This window comes from Amphiura filiformis, chromosome 9 (assembly GCF_039555335.1).
Source record: "Amphiura filiformis chromosome 9, Afil_fr2py, whole genome shotgun sequence".
NCBI classification, from domain to species: domain Eukaryota; kingdom Metazoa; phylum Echinodermata; class Ophiuroidea; order Amphilepidida; family Amphiuridae; genus Amphiura; species Amphiura filiformis.
The window spans coordinates 15,237,491-15,262,810 of NC_092636.1; positions in this window are offsets into that span (position 1 = coordinate 15,237,491).

The following is a 25,320-nucleotide window of genomic DNA, read 5'->3' on the forward strand; positions in this document are numbered from 1 at the left end:
GTAAACAATTGGAATCGCCACTTTCTCAGCAAGGGCAAATTGAGTTTAACTTGTTGCACATCGTTAAACTTTATTTCTGGTTTTTCCATGTATCAGATGGACATTTTATTTTTGAAAAGACCATCTACATACAATACATAAAAAAATATTTCGTATAGCCCCCTCACGAAAACTAGTTACCATACTCATAACCACTAAGGTATAGCACATTTTTTTGTTTTAGCTCTAGCCCCCTCTCCAGTAGTATTTAATTATATTTGTACTTGCTCAAGTAGCATTTTGTGCAAATTTTATGACACAATTTGTTGCCGTTTTTTTTTATGGACATTTTCATTTTACATGTAAAGTCTATGGAGATTAATTTTAGACAAGGCTGGAAAGGGCACATAGCCTCATTTTAGGGTGTTTTAGGCACTCATAAAAAAGAACGGCAATACTATACCTTAGTGGTTATGAAACAAAGGTGACTGGTACAACAAAGTTTATAAATAGTTTAAGAAATGAATAAAAACAAAAACTTCCATTTTTGCATGATTCTTTTGTAATGACAAATCTCCCTATAGAACTACCAAAGACAGTTTTCCCTTCTTTGTTTCCTGTTTTCTATCAAATCCTTCACTTAATATTAGCTTTGAAAAATTAATGTTTTTCTGCTTCAAGTTGTATATATATATGAGCACTCTTCTAGTTTTGATTTTTTTTCATGCTAAATCTCACTCTGGAACTAAAAATGGAAGACAGTTTTCCCTTCTTTGTTTCCTGTGTTCTATAAAATCCATCACGTAATATTGGCCATGAAAATTTAATGTTTTTCTGCTGCGAGTTGTGTATATTACATCTCATATAACCAGAAACTCATTTTGTTCTATTTCAGTTTTTCTCCTTTCAGTTGTTTTCTTTTCATCAATTTCGAGTAAAAAATCAAATTCTGATCAAATTTTTCCAATTCTATTTTTCTATATATCTTTAGCACTCAGCTCTTTCATATAATCTACATAGCTAAGAGCTAATCTTTACTTCTAGTTATGCATTCCGCTGTCAAATTACCATAATATCTCCCATCATAAACCTGTTTTTGACTACTTTCATATGTTTGGATTTAAAAAGCATATTGCTTAACCGGTGATGTTAATTTGCTTTGGCAGTACAAGCTCTGTGCATGTCAGGCTGACTCCATTAACTCCCTTTAATCATAGGAGGAAACTATTCACTAGAATTTCTTCATTTTCACACAATCCGGATAAATTGTACGATCAATCATTTTAAAACATTGCAATCATTGTAATTATCAAACTTAGTGTTGTATTCCTGTATAGGTTCCAATTAAGCAACCAAAATTATGTCTAAGTATTGTTTGCACTACTTTAAGAAATATGTTACAAAAGTGAAAATACTAATGGTATAAAATGTTACATATGATTGTGGCACACTTTGAACCATGACTATGCTCACACATTTTGTGTAATTCAAACAACATGGCAAGAGTTTAAAAGGGCAATTCATGATCCACAGCATCACACCCCCCCCCCCCCACTTTTCTTTAAAAATGAGATTTTTAAAAACTGGAAGCATCTGGCTACATAATGTTTATGTGCAAAATATTTCTTGCAGATTAATTCGTTTGCAAAAATATCATGAAATTTGAATTAGGTTCTGGTGCACCAGAACGAAATTACAACACATTGTTTATGGAGCAGTGTAATACACATAATCATGTATAACTTGCAAATGCAAAATCAGAAACTGAAATTTTGAGAATAAGTTTTTTTCGTAGATATCTACTGAAAAATATCATAAAAAGAGGATGCTAGGATCACGAAATACTCCTTTAAAGTAAATTGTTCCCTACTTAGAGGTTGTTTAACTTTATGACTTGACTTAGTTTTATTTGAATTTGATATTTAAAAATATCAAATTCAAATAAAACTAAGTCAAGTCATAAAGTAGGTTATCATATGATCCCTTGTATTTTGTATGTATAGTTCTATAAGCTACTTAATCATGTCAAAGGGTAAATAATAAAGAAGCACTAGATATTTAGTGGAGTACTTTGTGGAAAACTGACACCAAAGTTTCTTTTAATTATCATCACCTAGAGGCAGACCCCTATCAAATTCAAAAAGGTATATGTAAACAAATCCAAAACAAAAACACTATTTTTAATGCGGTCCATATGTGTTTTGCTGAAAGTTCTGATATAAAAAAAAAACACCTATTAATATTATGTGAAATTTTAATGTACAATAAATCAATAGAGTATACAGTTACTTACATTAGTAACTACCTGTTGGGGATAACATCAGTTACTTCAGTTGTTATCTAACATCAACCAGTTAGTCATTCAGTTACTATCTATTTCAAATAACATCAAGTTAAATGCTTGAGCCAGTTAAGCTGCTATCTACTGAAGATAGCATCAGTCAGTTACTTGTTTAGTGTCTAACTACTAGAGAGAGCATGAGTCAGTAATTGCTATCTACCGAAGATAGCATCAGGATACTTAGTTTCTATCTACTGAAGATAGCATAATGCAGTTACTTGAGTCAGCTGCTATCCACAGAAGATAGCATCAGGATACTTAGTTTATATCTACTGAAGATAGCACAATGCAGTTACTTGAGTCAGTTGCTATCCACAGAAGATAGCATCAGGATACTTAATTTCTATCTACTGAAGATAGCATAATGCAGTTACTTGAGTCAGCTGCTATCCACAGAAGATAGCATCAGGATGCTTAATTTCTATCTACTGAAGATAGCACAATGCAGTTACTTGAGTCAGCTGCTATCCACAGAAGATAGCATCAGGATACTTAGTTTATATCTACTGAAGATAGCACAATGCATTTACTTGAGACAGTTGCTATCCACAGAAGATAGCATCAGGATACTTAGTTTATATCTACTGAAGATAGCACAATGCATTTACTTGAGTCAGTTGCTATCCACAGAAGATAGCATCAGGATACTTAGTTTCTATCTACTGAAGATAGCACAATGCATTTTACTTGAGTCAGTTGCTATCCACAGAAGATAGCATCAGGCTACTTAGTTTCTATCTACTGAAGATAGCACAATGCAGTTACTTGAGTCAGTTGCTATCTACAGAAGATAGCATCAGGATACTTAATTTCTATCTACTGAAGATAGCACAATGCATTTTACTTGAGTCAGTTGCTATCCACAGAAGATAGCATCAGGCTACTTAGTTTCTATCTACTGAAGATAGCACAATGCATTTACTTGAGTCAGTTGCTATCCACAGAAGATAGCATCAGGATACTTAGTTTCTATCTACTGAAGATAGCACAATGCATTTTACTTGAGTCAGTTGCTATCCACAGAAGATAGCATCAGGCTACTTAGTTTCTATCTACTGAAGATAGCACAATGCATTTACTTGAGTCAGTTGCTATCCACAGAAGATAGCATCAGGATACTTAGTTTCTATCTACTGAAGATAGCACAATGCATTTACTTGAGTCAGCTGCTATCTACAGAAGATAGCATCAGGATACTTAGTTTCTATCTACTGAAGATAGCACAATGCAGTTACTTGAGTCAGTTGCTATCCACAGAAGATAGCATCAGGATACTTAGTTTCTATCTACTGAAGATAGCACAATGCATTTACTTGAGTCAGTTGCTATCCACAGAAGATAGCATCAGGATACTTAATTTCTATCTACTGAAGATAGCACAATGCATTTACTTGAGTCAGCTGCTATCTACAGAAGATAGCATCAGGATACTTAGTTTCTATCTACTGAAGATAGCACAATGCATTTACTTGAGTCAGTTGCTATCCACAGAAGATAGCATCAGGCTACTTAGTTTCTATCTACTGAAGATAGCACAATGCAGTTACTTGAGTCAGTTGCTATCTACAGAAGATAGCATCACGATACTTAATTTCTATCTACTGAAGATAGCACAATGCATTTACTTGAGTCAGCTGCTATCTACAGAAGATAGCATCAGGATACTTAGTTTCTATCTACTGAAGATAGCACAATGCAGTTACTTGAGTCAGTTGCTATCCACAGAAGATAGCATCAGGATACTTAATTTCTATCTACTGAAGATAGCACAATGCATTTACTTGAGTCAGCTGCTATCCACAGAAGATAGCATCAGGATACTTAGTTTCTATCTACTGAAGATAGCACAATGCAGTTACTTGAGTCAGCTGCTATCTACAGAAGATAGCATACGGATACTTAGTTTCTATCTACTGAAGATAGCACAATGCAGTTACTTGAGTCAGCTGCTATCTACATCAGCCACTTACTTAGTTTCTATCAACTGAAGACAACACATTCACAATACAGTTACTTTAGTCAGCTGCTACTGAATATATCATCAGTCACATACTTATATAGTTTCCATCTACAGAAGATAGCATAAGTTGGTTACTTGTGGAACATCTTAGCATCCCCACTTGATGTTCCACTTAACATAATTGTATCTCCCATGTTAAATCAAGCGATAGATACATGCACAGCTGGGTCTCAAAAACAATACTTCTATTCAAATTTGAGCTTGTTACAGAGGAAGAAGACCACCACAAAACATCTCTCAACAACTGTGGATCCCCTGACTGAGCTGTTCTTAAAGCCATCAAGAGCAAAGGTAAATAACAATACCTTTAAAAAGGGATGTGTTGGGACAAGGTTCATATCAATTTGTAAGGGCTTTTTTTTAAAAGTCACAGTTCATTAGATTTACAACTGTATGACAAAACAGGCGAAAATAGTAACTTTTTGCACGATATTTGCAATTTAAAGAGAATTGACCATTGCTCATTCTAGTGACTCTAGTATATGGACAATGTAAGTGTGCTCTTTCATTTAATGACATAAAATTTGAAAATATAAGGAACACTTGAGGTTTTGACTTTTAAAACCTACATTTTGGTCAAAAAATGTGCTTGGATAGGTAGTTTTCAACAGAAGGGAAACCAATTAAAGAGGCCCATTTTTTAGCTAGAAGCTTCACAGCTCCTACATTGCTATGCACTCAACCGTGTAGTGTAATCAAAGACTGTGGTGGAGACATTCACTGCATGTTGTTCTCTGCTTGGAAGGTCTTGGGACGAAAATGTGTGCTCAGGTGTATCGAGGTGGAAACTGTGCACATGATGGTTTATAAGAGAATCGTTTTTGTATAGGAACCTTTCCATATGATTCACAATGAGTACCATCATATTTTTTAAACTGATCAAAACAATTTGAAGTACACATTAGGGTGGCTTTAAGAGGGCACCCCAAAAAGATTGCACTGAGATGAATTAGACTTAACCACTTACCTAATTCAAGCCATTATCAACAAATTTTGTTTCACCATCATCAACAGCAGAAGCACAGCATACCATGAAAATAAAAGACAAAATACAAAAGTTAGTGTAAGTTTCACAATTATACAAGCATTGTAACATCAATCTTCTTTGATTTAACTCTCTCTACACATATGTTGACTAAAGTTCGCAAATTTCAGAATTATAAATTTTCATGACAATATTTGGAATCAGTATGAAAAAACATTAAAATAAGTACAAACAATCCTAGTATTAGTTCAGGGGGCATGTCCCCTCCACATTATGGGATGGGGAGACACAATATATGAAATGTCTCACCCCCCCCACACACACACACGCACGTTTCGGCAAATACTTCCCTTGTCTAAGTAAGCTTACTGTAAACATACAGGCAATATTCGGTATAATTTTATACCTTGATTTTTGGCTAAAAAAGTCAAAATTGGGCTGGAATAAAGCCCACTGGGCAATTTTTCTTCCCCCAGACAAAAAGTACTGGCATGCTACTGAAAATGAATTCCAAACTGTTTCAGCCTTCAAATTGAATATTTTCAAGTTTGTCCAACTAACATTTTACACAATTATAGTGGCCACCTTCATTTGGCGTTCATTTTGTAAAATATTCCATTGACTCAGGGGGACACATCCACCCCCAGACACCGCCCTGCATCAAGCAAGCACAATGAGATACCTGCTTCCGGATCATATTTCTCAAACATTGTGTCCCCCCCCCCCACAATCAACTTCAAATTGATGCCCTTGTTGAGAGCATTAAATGAATGAATCTTTGCATTAGAAATCAGCAATTATATGAGCGAATTAAATTCCGTCATCTGAGTTGATACATTTATGTGAAGGAAGCAGGTGGTTGCATCTGGTTAGCCAGCTACTTTCATTGGGCAATTCCATTTAAAATACACACTACCCCTGTGGATGATTTTGGAAATGTCTTCCACAGACGGAGTATGAGTTTCAAATAGAATAGACAATTGGGTAACTTCCATTTGAAATACTCACTCCAGTTGTGGAAGATGTAGGTAAAGCCATAATACATGGGGAGTATGTGTTTCAAAATGTTTAACCCTGACTAATAACATTTGTAAAACATACTCCCCCTGTGGAAGATATTTCCAAAATCTTTCACAAGGGTAGTGTGGCTTTTAAATGGAATACCGTAAAACCCCGTCTACAAGCATATATAGTGTTTTTTATAAAAGCTTAATTAATTCGAAACAAGCGTTAATATACCAATACAATAGGTCGGTCTTAAAATAATACTTGTTTGTATATGCTTGGATCCGTAATTTATTTGCTCAAACTCCATAATGGCGACTGGATTAATGTAGCTTTCATCAGAAGCACACTATATGCTTGTAGACAGGGTTTTACGGTAGCCCATTTTTACCACCTGAGTGACTTTAAGCGGTCACCAGAAAATTTTAATAAAAGCGCAATTATTTATCACCCTATCTGCTAGAAATAAATTATGCAATGTGCTTAATGCTCTGCGTGCTAGCCATGCGTTTCAACGGAAAGATTCCAACTTTTGAAATATTTTCTCAAAATATCAAGAGTTATCTTAAGAACTACTGAACCAATACTAGGCTTGTTTGTACTCATTTTAATGCAATTTTCATGTTGATTCCAAATATGGTCATGAAAATTTACATTTCTGAAATTTTGATTTTTAAAAACATGTCGTCTGCAGTCGACACCCGCATGAAGAGAGTTAAATATCTATATAGTATATCCTCTTCATATTTTATTGGACTATGAATAATAAAGTTACTTATTAGCAGAGACTGTGTCATTTAACCCTAAATTTACGCTCAATTTGTAAATGCAAAATCTGGGTCGGTCAGGCCCATAGAACAGGGTTCCTTTTTTGCTGCCTTACACTTACATTTCGTTTCTCACCAGGATATTCTAGTTGAATACTCCATACTATTTTTTAATAGAAACAGCAAATATTGTTATGGCATTAGGCGGAAGCGCATTAACGTTAGCTTTGGATATTTAATTAATTTCTTTATTTTCCACCTGACTTACCCAGGTGAAAAATAAAGAAAATAATTAAATATCCAAAGCTAATATTAAATATTGCGCCTTCGCCTAATGGAAACTGCCAATATCTTGCTGCTTGAGATATTAGAAGTAAATGCACTTGTGCTGAATGTTGAAGCTTGTTCAATGGACTCTCGATCCCCTGTGGGACTCCTGCAATAGACCCATTAACATCTCACCAGTTCATTTACCTCATTTTTCTCCCAACCCAGTTTTTCACTATAATCATAAAATGATGTCACATATTCAAAAATTCAGATGCTTCATATGATAAGACTATGTTTTATTTGCAAAAGGGTCTGAGGCCCAGGGGGTACTCCAGTTTGGTTTGGGTAGGGGTGTGCTGCTGAGAATTTAAAAGTGGGCCCATCAATATACCAATTTTTCAAGAAATTTAGACCCATTGATATTCCAAAATTCAAACTTTTTGCCCAAATTTAACACAAATTGTCTTAATTTTTACAACTTTTCCACCAAATTTTGGGAACATTTCAAAAAGTTTGGCTACAGTTAGGCAGAAATGGGATATTTTCTAAAAAGATTTGAGAAAATTTTGAAATAAAGGATCCATCCATGTACCAAAATTGGCCTAGAAAAGGGGATCATTGATATGCCATGCATAAAGCCAAAAATGCTACCCGGCCACGTTTGCAGCACATCCCCATGCAGTATGGTCATTTGTACTGAGTAACCCCCCTCTGAGGCAACCCCTTTTAAAAACTTTATGCAGTTTTTTTGATAGAAATTGTTACAAAAAAATCTCATATTTTTACAATTTTATTAAAACATGCAATCATTTCCATTATACGGCATGTTCACAGATTAAAATTGTGCTTTTATTTCAGACATTTTAAAATTATTGCACCCAAACTCAATGTCACCTCAAAGATTTACTGTATGGCAAGAGTTAAGAGTGTTAAATCATGGCTAATTTGTTTTTATCATTGCAAATAGAGAAATACAAATCCTACTCCTCAGACAAAGGTCGTGTATAATTAATTTGTGTAATGTAATTGAAATTGTCTTAGTAGCGACCAGCTGAACAAGAGTTATATGTAATTATAGTGATTATCTGCTTGGACTACTGTAAATAGCAAGTCATTAGAGTGATTACGTAAATACAGAGTATCTCCAAAAAATGTTCTTAAAACGTTTATTCAAAACATTTTAACATTTAATGTTGGGTTATTATAAAGATCATGAATACATTTTAAAAAATGGGATACTCAAATTTAAATATTTATTTATTTTATATTTGCAAAGGCTGTCCAATTGCCAACTTTATTTTACATGAACTTCTAATAACAATCGATATACAAAAGCCTTATATTTTTTTACATATATATGAGAAAATATAGAGATGATAAAAAAAAAAAAAATGTGCAGCAAAATATAACAATGTAAAATATAACATACATACACTTTGAGAAACGATACACAAGAGATCCTAAGATGAACACAACTTTCCTCATATAACAATATAATTTAAATGTTTATGCTTAAAACAAATTAAAAGATAACTATGAGAGAACAAATGATGAACACAAAAACAAACTTAAAAATCATCCATTTAGGCAAAAAGATGAGGTTGTCTCAAAATCAAAGTTTGTCTCATGTATATACAGCACCACAACTTGCATCTGGTTAGGCTTATGAAAGTCAATTCCTTGTTTCCCATTACATAATGTTTCATGACTGTGTAGGTGACCATTTCATTATTCATTATTTTATACCATTTCATTATTGCATCTGTTACAGGTGTAAACCAATAACTACCCATACATGTGATCAATCACAACTTGTAGTTTACGGATGTAGTTTACAACCACATGAAGGTGATTATACAACTATTATAAAAAGTTTCACAATATTTTTTATGGGATAAGATCAGAGCAGATCAAAAAGTGCGGGACAGAGAATTGAGTATTATTATTAATTCAAGAAAATCCCTGAAAATCAACAGAAAGAGATTTATGATCATTTAAAACCACAATTATTTATTTGTATGTTAAAATTGGTTAGAAATCACCATTTTATTCAAATAATGAAATATTTGGCCAGCGAATTGTTTTGTGCGGAGTAGGGTAACAGGAAACAGGGAATCGACTTTCATTAGCCTTATAAAGCTCCTCTTGTCAGTGCACTATTAACATGAAATATGGTGCAAAATGCTGAATCAAAGCTACATCGTTTCAGCATTGAATTGTCAAACTTTTGTTATAAATTACATTGGCTTAGGAAGATTTTCAACATGGGAGGGGCTGAAAATTGAAAAATTGAAAGGTATTCCAGCCCCCGCACCAAAATTATTGAGAGGACTGAGCCCCAGCCCCCCGGTTCCTAAGCCTATAAATTAAATTTTCCTAAATTACAACAATGTTTTGTATGTAACAAGTGCCGTGCTTGCGACCTGCCTGAAGCACAAAAAAAATTTTACATCAAAAGAGTCAATGATGTGAATTTGTATGGCATCATTATGAGGTATATACTTGATATAATGCTATTAGTTTACATATCCACTGATTAAACAAATTGAAATGCTTTAGAACCTACACTTATGTATATTTACTTTATAAAGTATACTTAAGAACATTCATGTATCTACTTTTAAAATAAATGTTTCCGAATGCATTTACTTTGGAACATATAATGATTCAAAACACACACTGAATTGTATTGACTTAAGAACATAATTATACACTTCAAAGGATTTAGTCCAGGTTTAATGCACGGAAGGCCCTGATCGACTGCTCAGTGCCAAAGTGCAATAGCTGCCATGTGTAGATGAGTACGATCCGGTTGTTCTCAAGATTTTCTGGGAACCCATACTTAGTATATCCGGGGTTCCTGGAGGTAACTGAGACTAGTTTTGTTTAATGGTTTGTGGAATGATGTGGGGCCGTAGTGGTCAGCAACAACCTGTAAAGTGTGCTGAGGCTTGTGGATCAACGTCTAGGCGATTTTTTTTTAGTTTTAAGTAAATATATACCTCTAGGGGAATCAGATTTCTATAAAGTTATACCCCTAACAGGACTAATTTTCGCCTGGAGTTTCAGTGAAAGTTCCCCCATAAGACCAAGTGCGCAAATATTATTGTACCACAAATGACTTTTGAGAGTAAAAAAAGTCACACTTTGTTCTATTCCAAAAAAAAAGAAGATATGTGAGCATGGAGTCAGAATATTTGATACGCTTTGAGAACTAGAAGAGGCGAATTTGATATCCCTAATGAGTCTGGAAGAGACTTTTGGAATATGATATCCTAGAGAGAGAGTTACTTTTTGAATTTGATACCCCTAGTGAGAGTCTTGATACTAGCACTAATCTCGCTAAAAATGGATCAAGCTTGGGTACCCGGGCAGAATCCAAGAACCGCCCTCTCCAGTACAATATACTGTATGACAATTGGCAAATGTTCACAGGGCAGCTATTGCATTTACCCACTTCTAGCACTGAGCAGTCAGTATTTGCAACAGTTGCCCTATTATACGTTTGAAAATTTCTGGTGTATCCTTCGTGTAAGAGAATACCAAACAAATCTCAACTTTAATCCTAACCCTAACCTTTATCCTAACCCTTACCCTAAATCCTAACCCTAATCCTAACCCTAACCCCCCGGGGGGAGGGCACATAAAAATTTTGGTGGGTATGTTCCCCCGGAATTTTCAGGTGGTGGGTCTTTGGGAGCTGACAGCATACCGGTAAAAGGAGGTCTCATTTCGTCGACGGGTCCTTAAAGAACTTTAGCAAAATTACCCTCGATTACAGAAAAGCGAGGGTAATAAATTTTGTTTCACTGGTTTCATTTTCTGATATTGGATTTAATAATTTGATCTCATATACCTCTACACCTGCTGAAGTTTGACCTTTTGCATGTCAACACATTCCCGGTGCTCTGGAGGTCAGCTGGGTTTCAGGGCTGGAATTGCCAGAGGGCATCTAATATGGTGACCCAAGTGAAGTCCAGCTGGTTAGGATGACAGATTGACCACTGTGTTTTTAAGACTAAATTTCATGCTAATGGCAATTGCCGTGGCAACTGGCTGTCAAAGCTGAAAACATTTGAAGAAAGCATGGATTCAAAAGTTTTAAGGATATGTACATGAAATGTTTTGGAGCTGCAACCCGTGCTGCGAACAAGTAAAATGGGGTCTTTTGGAGCTGTGAACAGTCAAAATCAAGGGTCTTTCTAATTGGCTTTTTGATTGAAAGTCGCCTGAAATATGAGGAATGAGAAATTTTTGGGTCTTTTAGAACTGAAATTATCATAATCAAGGGTCTTTCGGAGCTCTATTTTGGTCAAATATAGGGGGTCTTTCGGAGCTGCGAAATCCATTTGTGTTGAGTGCCCTCCCCCGGGCCTAACCCTAACCCTGTTAGTATTCCGTGCTCTCTTACACTAAGGATAAACCCAATTTCTACATTCTATTACTATACACATCTACCAATATGACTCCTGGCAGCTATTGCAGATGTGGTCTTCTTGCACAAACCACTCAACTGATATGCTTTACAATATATTCTTACTGTGATCAGGAAAAAGCAATTATGAATTTCAAGCTTTTGTAAATTATATCAAGACTGAACCGAGTGCTTCTCAATGAAAGTCTCGCAGTACTAGAATAAACCTTACTTGAAATGTGCCCCCAATATAATAGATGATGACTAGAGAATTGGTTCTATACAGTCCTAAAATCAAACATTGGTCAATCACCATACCTATATCCTTTGATAAGTCATGTCAGACCTTAACATAATTATATGCACATTGAAGTACAACAGAAATGATAAAACATTCATGGGGAAGGGTAAAATTTCTGAATGGCCCGCCAAAAATCGCTTTCCCCCCTCTCAGCCTGCCAAAAATCGCTTGCCCCCCCCCCTCTCGGCCCACCAAATAATCTTTGCCCCCCTTTACAAATAGCACATTTTTGGGATCCCAATTTGCAAACCTTATATGGTCTAGATATATACTGCGCCAATAAAGTATCCTTACACTTGGAAAAATAATCACAATTTCCAAACTGAACAATATTGGGGTAAATTTGTTTTTTTAATAGATGCACTATCTAATCCTGCACATCAAGCAAAGTTACAATCATTTGATTAGATGAAGGTCCAGTTTTAAAAGTGACAAACTGGCCTATTCAAAACTCCACAGACTAAACATCTGGTTTGAGAGTGGTGAATGGCTAATTTATGTGTTTGGCTTTAATTTAAAACAAAAGGAACAAAAGAAAACTGAAACAAAAGAACTGACAAATAAAATGAAAGTTATGAAAAGTACAGAGAAGCAAAAACTGAAATAAAAACTGCTTTAAATAACGCTTCATTGAAGAAACTGCGTTGTCTCTTTGTTTCGCTTATTGGAATCTTTTTGCGCCTTGTATAGGCAAGTTTGTCACTTTTAAAACTGGATCTTCGTCTATTCAATTGCATGTAACTTTACTTCTTGAGGTCACATTGGATTCAATGTGGTGTCATAATGTGCAGGATTAGATAGTGCATCTCTTAAAAAAACAAATTTACCCCAATATTGTTCAGTTTTGAAATTGTGATTATTTTTCCAAGTGTACGGATACTTTATTGGCGCAGTATATGTTGCAAATTGCATATTAAAGCATCTCCGTACTGTTTTCCTAAGCCTTTTTAGAGCGTTTTAATTAAAAGGCGCCCCATGAACGTGTGCCAAAAATTGCTTACCCCCTCTCGGGTGGCCAAAAATGTCTTCCCCCTTTTGGCTTGCCAAAAATGTCTTGCCCCCCAATTTTACCCTCCCCCATGGCTCATAATTATTGCACAGCCCCTTAAAGGTACATAAAATTAATGCTTTGGTTCTCATCTGTTGGAGTAGATGAATTTATCAGAGGTTCCTTTTTTTTAAATTTATTTTTTGCAATGCAGAATTCCAACTGCTAGCAGTTGTAATTCCTTCTTGGAAAACAATGAGGTACATTTTTTATATTTAAAGGTTCCAAGCAGTTAATTGCTTTTTTTTTATCATCATAATAGATTGCAGGTGCTTTAAGGGGACTTGATCTTTTGTGCGTAATTATAGAGGGCCAGGGGATTCACTCTATCATTTAAAAAATTATTTGAAGAAGTCAAAGAGCCCTATAAGAATAAAAACTGTAGTGTAATTCACGCCAGACAAAACTTCTTTATATGATAACAATTATTTTTTGTAATCGATCAAAAAACAAACGTTTTATATCAATTTTAAATTTAGCCTGAATCCGTAAATATGGTACCTCTCGCCCTTTTTTAGGTCGAGGCTGTTTTTACCATTATGCAGCGAACCATTGTTGAAGCTATTTCATATATATGTGCAAAACATTCTAGGGCAAGAATAAGGCCATATACTGTTGAAATATCTTTTGTTGGTTTCAAATGATAATGTCAAGAAGTCGTAAATTTTAAGGTCAAATTCCTAAAACCAAAACAAAACATTGCGACGCAGATATTTCCCGACTTACGCAATTTCATCATCACATCAGTGTCTTTATTATTTGTTTGACACCTTTCCCAAACGTTCGTGCTATTTATGCATAAAACGGCTAATCTATCTTTACAAAACGCGTCTTTTTTAGTACACAAAAGGCTAAAGATGGCATGAGATTTATCTTTTCTCATTACACTCCTCCGCTCAACTGCCACCGTAGCCGAGCGGTAAAGCACTAGACCCGTAATCAAAGGAAGTTCCGAATCGCTGGTTCGAATCCCAACGAACCCTGTGGAAACTTTTTTTTTTCTTCAAAATTCATGATCGCATTTCGAAATGAGTCACTTGTCGGTAAATCATGTATCGTATCCTTAAAAGGACATTTTGTGATCTACAGCCTCAACCCCCAATTTTCTCAAAAAAAGTTGAGATTTTCATACCACTGGAAATCTCTAATAACATTATGTTTATGTACAAAAACTTTCTTGCAGATTAATTCATTTAGCAAAAATATTGTCAAATTTGAATTATGTTCTGGTACACCAGAAGGAAATTACAACACTGGCTTATGGAGCAGTGTAATTCACATAATCATGCATAACTTGCACATGCAAAATCAACTGAAATTTTGGGAATAGGCTTTTTTTTTTTTGGGTTGATATCTACTGAAAAAACGTCATAAAAAATGGGTGCTAGGATCACAAAACACACCATACCATTATATTACAATCATGCAAAAAAATAGAAATTTAAGATAAGATGAATAGCGAAATGCAGTTTATACGTCACTGATTCAATGATACACATGCCCGTGATGTGTTTAGCCATCACGTATTATGATACATAAAATTGGTTAATTATGGTAGGGTATTCTAAATTTTAGTCAATTATGTAGTTATTATCAAATTAGATATCTTTGTTTAAAAAAAGGTGCAGTTAGATTAAGTACGTATTTAAAATGTATGTCAACGAACAAACTTATATAGTACATCAAACTGTGAATATTGTTATTAATAAAAACGGCAAGACGGGCATGTCAGGGATACATAATGCATTAATGCTCTGCGTGCTAGCCATGCGCTTCAACGGAAAAAGTTGAAGTTTTGAAATATTCTCAAAATATCAAGAGCTATCTTAAGAACTACTGAACCAATACAAGGCTTGTTTGTACTCATTTTAATGCATTTTTCATGCTGATTCCAAATATGGTCATGAAAATTTACATTTCTGCAATATTTGAATTTTTGAAATTTTTTTTGAAACATGTTGTCTACAGTCGAGAGTTAACGATGAACACTTCAAATCTACTTGTACAGTGTGACATTGAGAGCACTGAGTATGACTATGTTGCAAGGATAGACATTGACAATATGTCACATGAATGTGCGGCACATTTGCAATGTTATTAGGTGTCTAGCTATAGGCAACTGGTTCCTGATCAGTGGTTGACAAGCTATTACATTTATTGGTGCTGTCTACCATGTTATAGCAAATATACTTGCTTTATGTATGAAGATGTGTGAAAGGTTTCTGTTTAGAGAAAACTTAACAAACAAATTATAAATGCAATTCAATTAAAAAAAAAATTTTAATATCTATAAACAAAATTTAAACATAAAATAATTTTAATCCATGATTTTAATCATTGATATGGAGCTGAACTGATATGAAATCCACGAGCCAGTTATTTGGTTGTAGAAATTAAACCAGATACATGGTCAATGGATCTCACAGTTAGACGGGAAAGACTCGCTGAATACTCGAACAGAAATATACGGATAACAAAATATAACTTCACAATAAACTTTAATTCCGCATCATCAAATCAACAAAGTGATCACAACATAATATAGATTACGGATTGAATATGTTTGCAGTCCTCCTAACACAGTGACTGACTATCGACTACATAGGATAATAGGCGAGGGTAATTGATGAGAGGAAGCCGCGGAGCGATATATTTAAATGAGGAAATTTAGAAAGAAAAGAGCGCCATAACATCATTTTATTATAATAAGACTTATAATCATTTTAATCATTTTATTATAATAACAATTATAATAATTTAATATTAATCCCTTATATTGCAGCCACCAGAGTATACACATGGATCTAAGCTCATCAATTTAAGCATATCATCAAAGTTATTTTCCTATTAGACTAATGAAAGTTTTTTTTTTTTTTTTTTTTTTTTTTTTTTTATTCCCTGTTCTTGGAACTGGTGGAGAGAAAAAACATACACAATAGGCCACCAGTTCCCAACGATCATGAATTAAAACATAATATTATAGTCAAAATTTTTAAGAACAGGTACAAAGGACAATCACAAAAGAGACAAAGACGATGGACAAAGAGAACATTCACTCTTACAAACAAAACACAAGCACCAGTCTTGTGTCAAACAAGTGCACACATTACTTGGTTACACCCATCTTGATCCTGCCATAATCAGTTTGAAAATAATTGAAGAAAAGGACAACAATTTAAGATGCTTCAAGATCAATGGTCCATTAGACTAATGAAAGTTGATGTTAAAGGAAGGTGACCCGGTATATTTGGAAAAACACATTTAAAACTTCAATATAACAAAAAATGTTGTTGATTAAATAAACCTCTTTATAGAACTCTTTATAATAAGTACTTTCAAGGATTTGAAAGTTCACTTAGTCTCACAGTCAAATACCATGAAATTAAAAATTCCAAAATTTCAATTTTTTATAGGAATGCCATCTTTAAAGGCAAATAAAACTCAAAGAAAGACAAAGTAACACAAAAAGAAAGAAAGAACCCAGAGAGAAAGTACCAAGAAATAAAGAAGTAAGAACCCAGCAAAAACAGACATTTAGTAAATGCTAAAACCAAAAAGAGAAACCAGTTCACAAGTAATAAATGCTGTATCCTCATCATACCGCAGCCAAAAAACCAATTAAATTCCACTATTTCCCCATCAGCAGATGCCTCATTTCAACATACATTTCCAGCTGACTGCCTCCATCTGATGCATGCAGTGTGTCAGACTTATCTTTGACTAGCAAAGCCCACTTGATATTTCCGTGTGATGATAATGATCAATATCTCACCATTTTATTCTTGTCGTGATCGTTTTCTATTTATAGCATCCAATGTCATGTGATGGTACAAATGAGCTAGTATTGAATTTGTCATAGGAGTAGTGATGTAACAGGATTAACTACCATAGCGACCAGGTGTATCCCCATATGATTTAGTATGGGTGGCAACTGGACTAAATGCTGAAACCTTTCCTTTATATCCTCTATGACAGAAGGAGTGGCGACCTCTGTCTTATTCAGCCATTGACAAGAAATATGAGTTTACATTTAAGCACCAGGGTTAAAGCCCCTGCTATGAAGTCTGGACCATCTAAGTCACCGTTAGACTATGCTAACATCAATGACGGTTTGATCTCAAAGCCAGTTGATACCATCCCTGGACGGACCAAACCTGATGCAGATAAGGATGGTCAAGACAAATTTGTACAAAGGAAAAACCATTTACCATCAGCACTTTCAACATCAGAACTCTCAACTCACTAGCCAAAAAGAAGAACTTGCTCATGAAGCCGCACATTATGGCATTGACATCATATGTCTGCAGGAACACGGATTTGTCACAATGACTCCCTCTTGCAGGAAGATCTGAATGGATACAGATTAGTCACCTCTTCAGCATGGAAGAACCAAAGGAATGCTGCCACTGGTGGAGTAGGCTTCTTAATCTCACCAAGAGCCATCAATTCCTGCATGTCCATTATTAGTCATAATGAACGGATTATGGAAATTTCTCTGCTGGGCAATCCAACATCCACAGTTCTCTGCTGCTACAGTCCACATAACGAACAACCTGAAGAAGCTGTTATCTCCTTCTACCAAGAACTCTCTTCTACAGTTAATGCCATCCCAGCTCATAACTTACTTATAATTGGAGGAGACTTTAATGCTCAGCTTGGGCCATTGGATGCTCTCTTCACACCTGCTAAAGAGACCAATAGACATGGCAACCACATGAAAGACTTCCTGCAGGAACATAACCTCATAGCCACAAACACAAGGTTTCAAAACCGCATCAACAGATTATGGACACATAGGCGTCCTAATGGTCAACTAGTTCAACTAGACTTTGTCCTGGTAAGAAAGAAGTGGATCAACTCAATCAAGAATTCACGTGCATACAGCTCCTTCGAGGGTGTGAACTCGGACCATAGGATTGTTTCATGCAAATGTCAAATCAGCTACGGAAATGCAGAACTTCCATGAAAGACCCAATGAAACGTATTGACTGGAAGAAGGTTACCAGAGACACCATCCTGGGTGAGCAGTTTGTGGTAGCAGTCTATAACCGCTTCAGTTCTCTACACGATGAGCTACAAGAACCCAATATTAGCACCACTTATGATACCTTAGTTGCGGCTAATGAGGAAGTTGCACTGGAGATGCTCCCTAAAAAATCAAAGCAGTCCTACAACATTGCTGCATCAGACAAAGTCACTGAGGCAAGAGATGTCTTAAAGAGTGCATCTATGAAACACAATGCTAGATCCACCCGATCCTCACAAAAGCTCCTCGAATCGGCCAAAGTTACTCTTGATAAAGCCTACACAGAAACTCTGGAGTCCTCTATTCAAAAGAAGACAGAGGAACTTGACAACCTCCATCATGAATATAAACATGCAGCTTCTTGGGAACTCCTCCGGGAGATAACTGACACCAAATCTGCTCCTGTGGTTAGAGTGAAAGGCAATACATCTGAAGAGCGTCGTGACAACTGGTTTCTACACTTTTCCAACTTACTAGGGAAACCAGAGCAAGACGTAAACCTTGAAGATACGTTCTTTAACAGCAATGTCTCTGACGATCTCCCAATACACACTGGTCCATTTACTATGGAGGAACTGCAAAAGGTCTGAGCAAGCTCAACAAGTCAAAAACACCTGGTCCTGACAACATACCAGCCATTGTTTGGAAAAACCCACTCTTCCATCAGCAACTGCTTGATTTCTGTAATGAAACCATGAAAGGAAATAAGCCAAAAGCCTTGTCAAGATCCACAATTATACCTCTCCCGAAGAAAGGGGATCTTTCACAACCATCAAATTATAGAGGTATCACACTGTCAGCACTTGCTGCCAAGCTGTATAACACTATGCTGCTCAACAGGATTTCTCCTCATCTAGATCCTATTCTCAGGCGTAACCAAAATGGTTTTCGCAAGGGTAGATCAACCACACCACAGATTCTAGCCCTTAGAAGGATAATAGAAGAGCTTAAAATCTCAAAGAAGCAGGCATATATTGTGTTTGTTGACTTCTCAAAAGCTTTCGACAGTGTTAACCGGAAGGCCATGCTGCATATTCTTCGTAATTATGGGATCCCTCAGGAGGTTGTGAGTGCTGTTGCAATGGTGTATGATGGTCCTTCAAGTTTTGTACAGACAGGTGAAGGACCAACTGGAGGGTTTCTCTCTACTGCTGGAGTCCTGCGGGGCGACGCCTTGGCCCCTTGCCTTTTTGTGATGGTGGTGGACTGTCTCCTCGGGCGGTCGATGGACACTGGGAAGTCCAGAGGGATTGACGTCGTGCCCGGTGGGACGAGCGGAGGGGGGGCGGGTATTTGACCGGTCTTGACTGCGCAGACGACATCGCTTTAACAGCTGCGTTGTCGCGGGATGCCCAAGATCTTCTGTCATCTGTAGAAGATGCTTCCGCCGGGGTTGGCCTCTTTCTCGGTTCCAGGAGGGCAGAATATATGTGTATTGATGGAGATGGGGGCCCAACTCCGGTCCTTTCTCGGGATGGCACACGGCTCAAGGAGGTGTCGGACTTTAAATGTCTTGGTTCGTTTGTTGCCGACGGCAAGAGGGGCTTTCTGACTCGCGGGGCTCAGGCATGGAGAGCTTGCGGCGGACTGCACGCCGTCTGGCGGTCCAACATGTCAAGGGATACCAAGCTTGCCTTCTTTGGGGCCTGCGTGGAGAGTGTCCTCTTGTATGGAGGTGGGGCCTGGACGATGAGGGGGGATCTTCGGGGCCGTCTTGATGGTGCCTACACCCGGCTGTTGATGAGGGTTCGAAATATATCCTGGCGTGAACATAAAACCAAAGCAGAGATCTATGATGGTGTTCCACAGGTGTCCTCCATCGTTGCTCAACGGCGGGCCAGGTTTGCAGGCCACTGCTGCCGTGCAGGGGACCAAATCGTTTCAGATGTCATCTGTGTGGGGCTTCCACGGACGTGTGGAGGGGGGGGGGACCGTTCGGCTGCATCGACTGTGTGGCAGGGGACGTTAGTCAAGAAGTTGGTGACCTCCCGGGTCTGATGGCTGATAGAGATTCCTGGAGGGGAGTTGTAAACTCTTTCTCGGATGCGTCCGCAAGATAGATAGACCATAGCAATACCGCATTGTTTGTATTAAACGCTCCCCCCTCTAATAAATGCCCCCTCCACCTTTTCAATGAAAAAAGGACAAAAATGCAAATATTGCCATGCCATATCGTAAATGGCATAGCCAGGGGGAGGGCAAAGGGGGCAGCTACCCCCTGTGAGAAATCTTGCCCCCTGGGATGCTAGCGGCTGGCCCTGATATGTAAGATTTTTAGCCCTTTTTTAAATACTTTTAGCCCATTTTTGACCATTTTTGTCAAAGTTTGCCCCTTAAAAGTTGGCTCCCTCCTTGTCCCCTTTTTGCCTACCCTCTGAAAAGACTGGCTACTCCATAGACTGGCCCCCAGTCTCGGTTCGGTTCCATCTCTGGATAATGTAACAATAAATAATTACGTAATGCCCTATGAAAAAAATGCCAACTCCCCCCTTATTTTCTTCAATGCCAAAAACCCATTCCTCTTCATCCACAAATCGGCGCCACTAATTACACCCACCACAGTCAACCATGCAGCAATATAGAAATATACTCGTATTATAAGTGAACGCGAAAGTCCATTGAGCGCTGATTCCGAGACTGGTCCAATCTGTTAGAGATCTCACTTCCAAATATTCGTTCAACGAAGCACGGTGATTCCGATGTCAATTCTGAAAGCCCGCCCCAGTTTCAATTCAAATATGGTAGCACAAAGCTATGCCGCGGATGTGACGCTTAAGATCGGATGGGACACTTGTCAACAACTGAGAGGTATTGAGCTCAAGTGGCACGCGTCTGATAGACCCATGGTACGCGCAATAATAAAAGGCAACCACTCGACTCGGGCTTAGGCCTATTGTCCATATTATGCACATTATCGCGTGCGGTTTGCAAATGTTTGCAGATTATTTAGCTAGGGAAGCCTTTTCAAATATCCCCGCGCTGCCAAGCTGCGTTGATTGGTCGGATACAATATCGTTGTTTAGTCGCTTACACAAACGTTAATGTAGTGAAAACATGGACGTGGTATATAGAAAGATTGTGTGACTCCAAATCCGTAGAAAAGTGAACTTCCAGCAGTTTGTGGGAGCTGGAAGTCAAATTGCCTACAGACTGGGAGGGTCCGTGTATTGGGTTGATTTTTAATGCTATGTAATCTACATTACCAGTCGTTCTCCACGGACCCGAGGGAGGGTCTAGCTACTCCACTGCAAATCATGTAACTTCAGTAATTAAGTTATTTCAGTGACAGTCGCTAAATTGCATGGACAAAACCTATTATGACTCAAACTTCCATCCAGTTCATTGCCTAATTATGGTAGAATTTCACTATTTTCATCAGATTCTATGATTCACTTACGGATGTAATTTTGTTGCATTTACCGTGAAAATATTATGTTCCATACGGTTGATTCTTCAGAAGTTTGGTGCTGATTTAGAAAGTTTTTTTCACTGAAAATTCACTTTTAATAAACACATCCCGTTTGAGAAAAACTTAAATGCAAGGGGTCAAAAAATATGGTTTGGAGTTGCGCAAAGAGGTAACATTGTGACACCAAAAGTCGAATTTTGGCTCCACAGAGGGGCGAAATTGAAAATTTCTCAGATTTTGTTGAACATGGTCTCATATTATTTGCATTTCCATGATACATCAGAAAAAGAATAGTTTGCACTTTGTAGTAGGGTGTTTTTTGTTACCTTGGTAACATATCAAAATAGGACAATACCTTTTGAGTAGCATCAAGTTCGATTAAGTCCAATTGACCTTGATAAGGCCTTTCAAAGCACCCTAGATAGTGTACAAATATTGTATGCCTCAGTAGCCGTGTTCAGACGGTCATAGGATCCTCGAGGATCCGCGTGCTCGAGGATTGCGATCCCTAAGTCAATCCCCGAGTGCGTGTCCACACGACTCCGTCATGGCCTGTAATCCTCGAGTTTCGCAATGCCTGATGACGTCAGTTCGAGAATTACAACCGAAAGCTGAATCTGCAGTATCGCACGAAATTGAACATGTTTTTACTGTGTATAAATAAAGTTATTCAATATTATAAGCTATTATAACTCAGCAGAACGTAAACAAACCATACCACCAAATCAAAAGGCACCAATTACTGCGATTGCGATGTCACGATTTGCGAAGAGCTGTTTGTATTTAAATTCATGATGGGGGATGATGGAAAGTGGTGATGATGTTCTAGATTTGGCATCGATACCGTTGATGGGGAGAAGATAGTTGTTGAGATCAAGCTCAGTGCTCGAGGATCGCAAAATGTAGCGTTCACACGGCAGTAGAGCTCGAGCACCACTCGGGGAACTTGGGAAATCCCCTAAATTTCTAGGGGATAAATTCGGGGATAAATTTGGGGAAAAACTCGAGGACTGAAATCCTCGAAAGCGTTCAGACGGCAGATTTCCCCAAGTCTGTGCTCGAGCAACCCGGTGCTCGAGGAAATAGCCCTCCGTGTGGACAGGACTAGTGTGTAATGGTGAAATATATATAGCACAATGTAACATTTTGACTTTTCCATTTCCGGAGCCAAAGGTTAGTAAAATGGAATTGTCCAAATTAATGTGTGTCAGAAGAGATCAATTATGATTGAATTTCTTTAAGTCACTCATGAACTCTGATGAGCAATTTAGTTGTTGGGTTCCTCTTAGCTTCCCAAGGCAATGTCCATTAATGAAATTTGAGGAATTCAAACAAAACTGACCATCCCCAGGTGCAGAACCCAATCTTGTATATGGCTGATTTGGGGAACAAAAAGGTGCCTTAACGGATCGGATAGCAATGTTTGCAGTATTTTTTGTGGGACCTGAGAGCAAATCTGACACACCAAATTGCATTCTAGATACAAGGAATATCCTTCTGATATCAAATAATTTTGATTTTTTGACATTTGCGATATAATACAAATTTTATGGCAAATTATTAAAAATTGATATTTTTGATATTTTAACAGTCTCAAAGTAAACTTTATATGATATGTACTTAAAGTATAGGCCTATATGTAGTTGGGAGGAAAAGCCGACCATCATTAAAAAAACTTTGACCATTCGTGTGGAAGATATACATTTGCTTTCCCAAAATATCTCAAATTTGTAGGGAAATAATCTATATATATTTTCAATACAAAAGGTCCAAATTTTCAAATTAAAAAAAAAAAAAGAAAAAAAAGCGCAGTGATTTATAGTGCGCTACACACAGGCACAACGCCTAGACGTTGATCCACAAGCCTCAGCACACTTTACAACTTATCAAACCTGTAAGTCAAAGGTGGTACCTCTCAAATCCTGCTAAGGGGTACCTTTCTGATACAATCTTGTTCAGTTTATAAAATTTATTGCAAGGCCACACTAAATTCCTGTTTTGGAATCGTTTTTGGCTCAAAAAGGCAAATCCTGTTTACGGTATGTTTTGAAAATCTCTGGTCACACATGTGTTAACAACTATGAAACTTGAGTTTTTTTCCCATTAGACTAATGAAAGTTGATGTTAAAGGAAGGTGACCCGGTATATTTAGAAAAACACATTTAAAACTTACGTATAACAAAAAATGTCGTCCCTTTCAAGCATTCAAGCAAAAATAACACAGAAATGTTTCTTGTAAATGTGACTAATCATTCCTTATGAAATTACTGACATTTATACATACTAGTAGTCTACAATGTTTTTATTAATGATAATCATTATAAGCATGTAATATATTGGTATCAAATGAAAGACAATATGTGACCTGTTCTGACAAAACCAAGAACAAGTCACATTTGTGTCATTTCATGATTTGATTAAAATATAGGCACAAGACAATAAGCTTTAAAATGACACCAAAATTATATATATATAGCATCAATACTTTTCAAGATATGGATAATTTTGTAAATGATACCTTGATATTTTTGCTAAATTGCTATTCAGAGTAATGGGCCAATTAGTTTCCTGCCTTACACAGGATTGAATAAGGATTATCATAGTTCAACTGGTATTTAGTGATTAAATAAACCTCTTTTAAATAAGTACTTTCAAGGATATGAAAGTTCACACTTAGTCTCACAGTCAAATACCATGAAATTAAGAATTCCAAAATTTCAAATTTTTATAGGAATGCCATCTTTACAGGCCAATAACTCAAAGAAAGAAAGACAAAGTAACCCAGAAACAAAGAAAGTACCCAGAAATAAAGAAGTAAAATCCAGCAAAAACAGACATTTAGCAAATGCTAAAACAAAATAGATAAACCAGTTCACAACTTAATAAATGCTGTATCCTCATCATACCGCAGCCAAAAAAAACAATTAAATTCCACTATTTCCCCATCAGCAGATGCCTCATTTCAACATACATTTCCAGCTGACTGCCTCCATCTGATGCATGCAGTGTGTCACAGACTTATCTTTGACAGGCAAAGCCCACTTGATATTTCCGTGTGATGATAATGATCAATATCTCACCATTTTATTCTTGTCGTGATCGTTTTCTATTTATAGCATCCAATGTCATGTGATGTGATGGTACAAATGAGCTAGTATTGAATTTGTCATAGAAGTAGTGATGTAACAGGAGTAACTACCATAGCAATACCGCATTGTTTGTATTTTTATTAGAGGGGGGAGCGTTTAAAACGCTCCCCCCTCTAATAAACGCCCCTCCATTTTTTCAATGAAAAAAAGGACAAAAATGCAAATATTGCCATGCCATATCGTAAGTGGCGTAGCCGGGGGAGGTGAGAAATTTTGCCCCCTGGGATGCTGGCCCTGATATGTAAGATTCTTAGCCCTTTTTTATACTTTTTAGCCCATTTTTGACCATTTTGTCAAAGTTTACCCACTTAAAAGTTGGCTCCCCCCCCCTTGTCCCCTCTTTGCCCACCCTCTGAAAAGTGCTGGCTACTCCACTGCAAATCATGTGAGTAACTTCAGTAATTAAGTTGATGGTTGCTAAATTGCATGGACAAAACCTATTACGACTCAAACTTCCATCCAGTTCATTGCCTAATTATGGTAGAATTTCACTATTTTCATCAGATTCTTGTTTGATAATTCACTTACGGATGTAATTTTGTTGCATTTACTGTGAAAATATTATGTTCCATACGGTTGATTCTTCAGAAGTTTGGTGTTGATTTA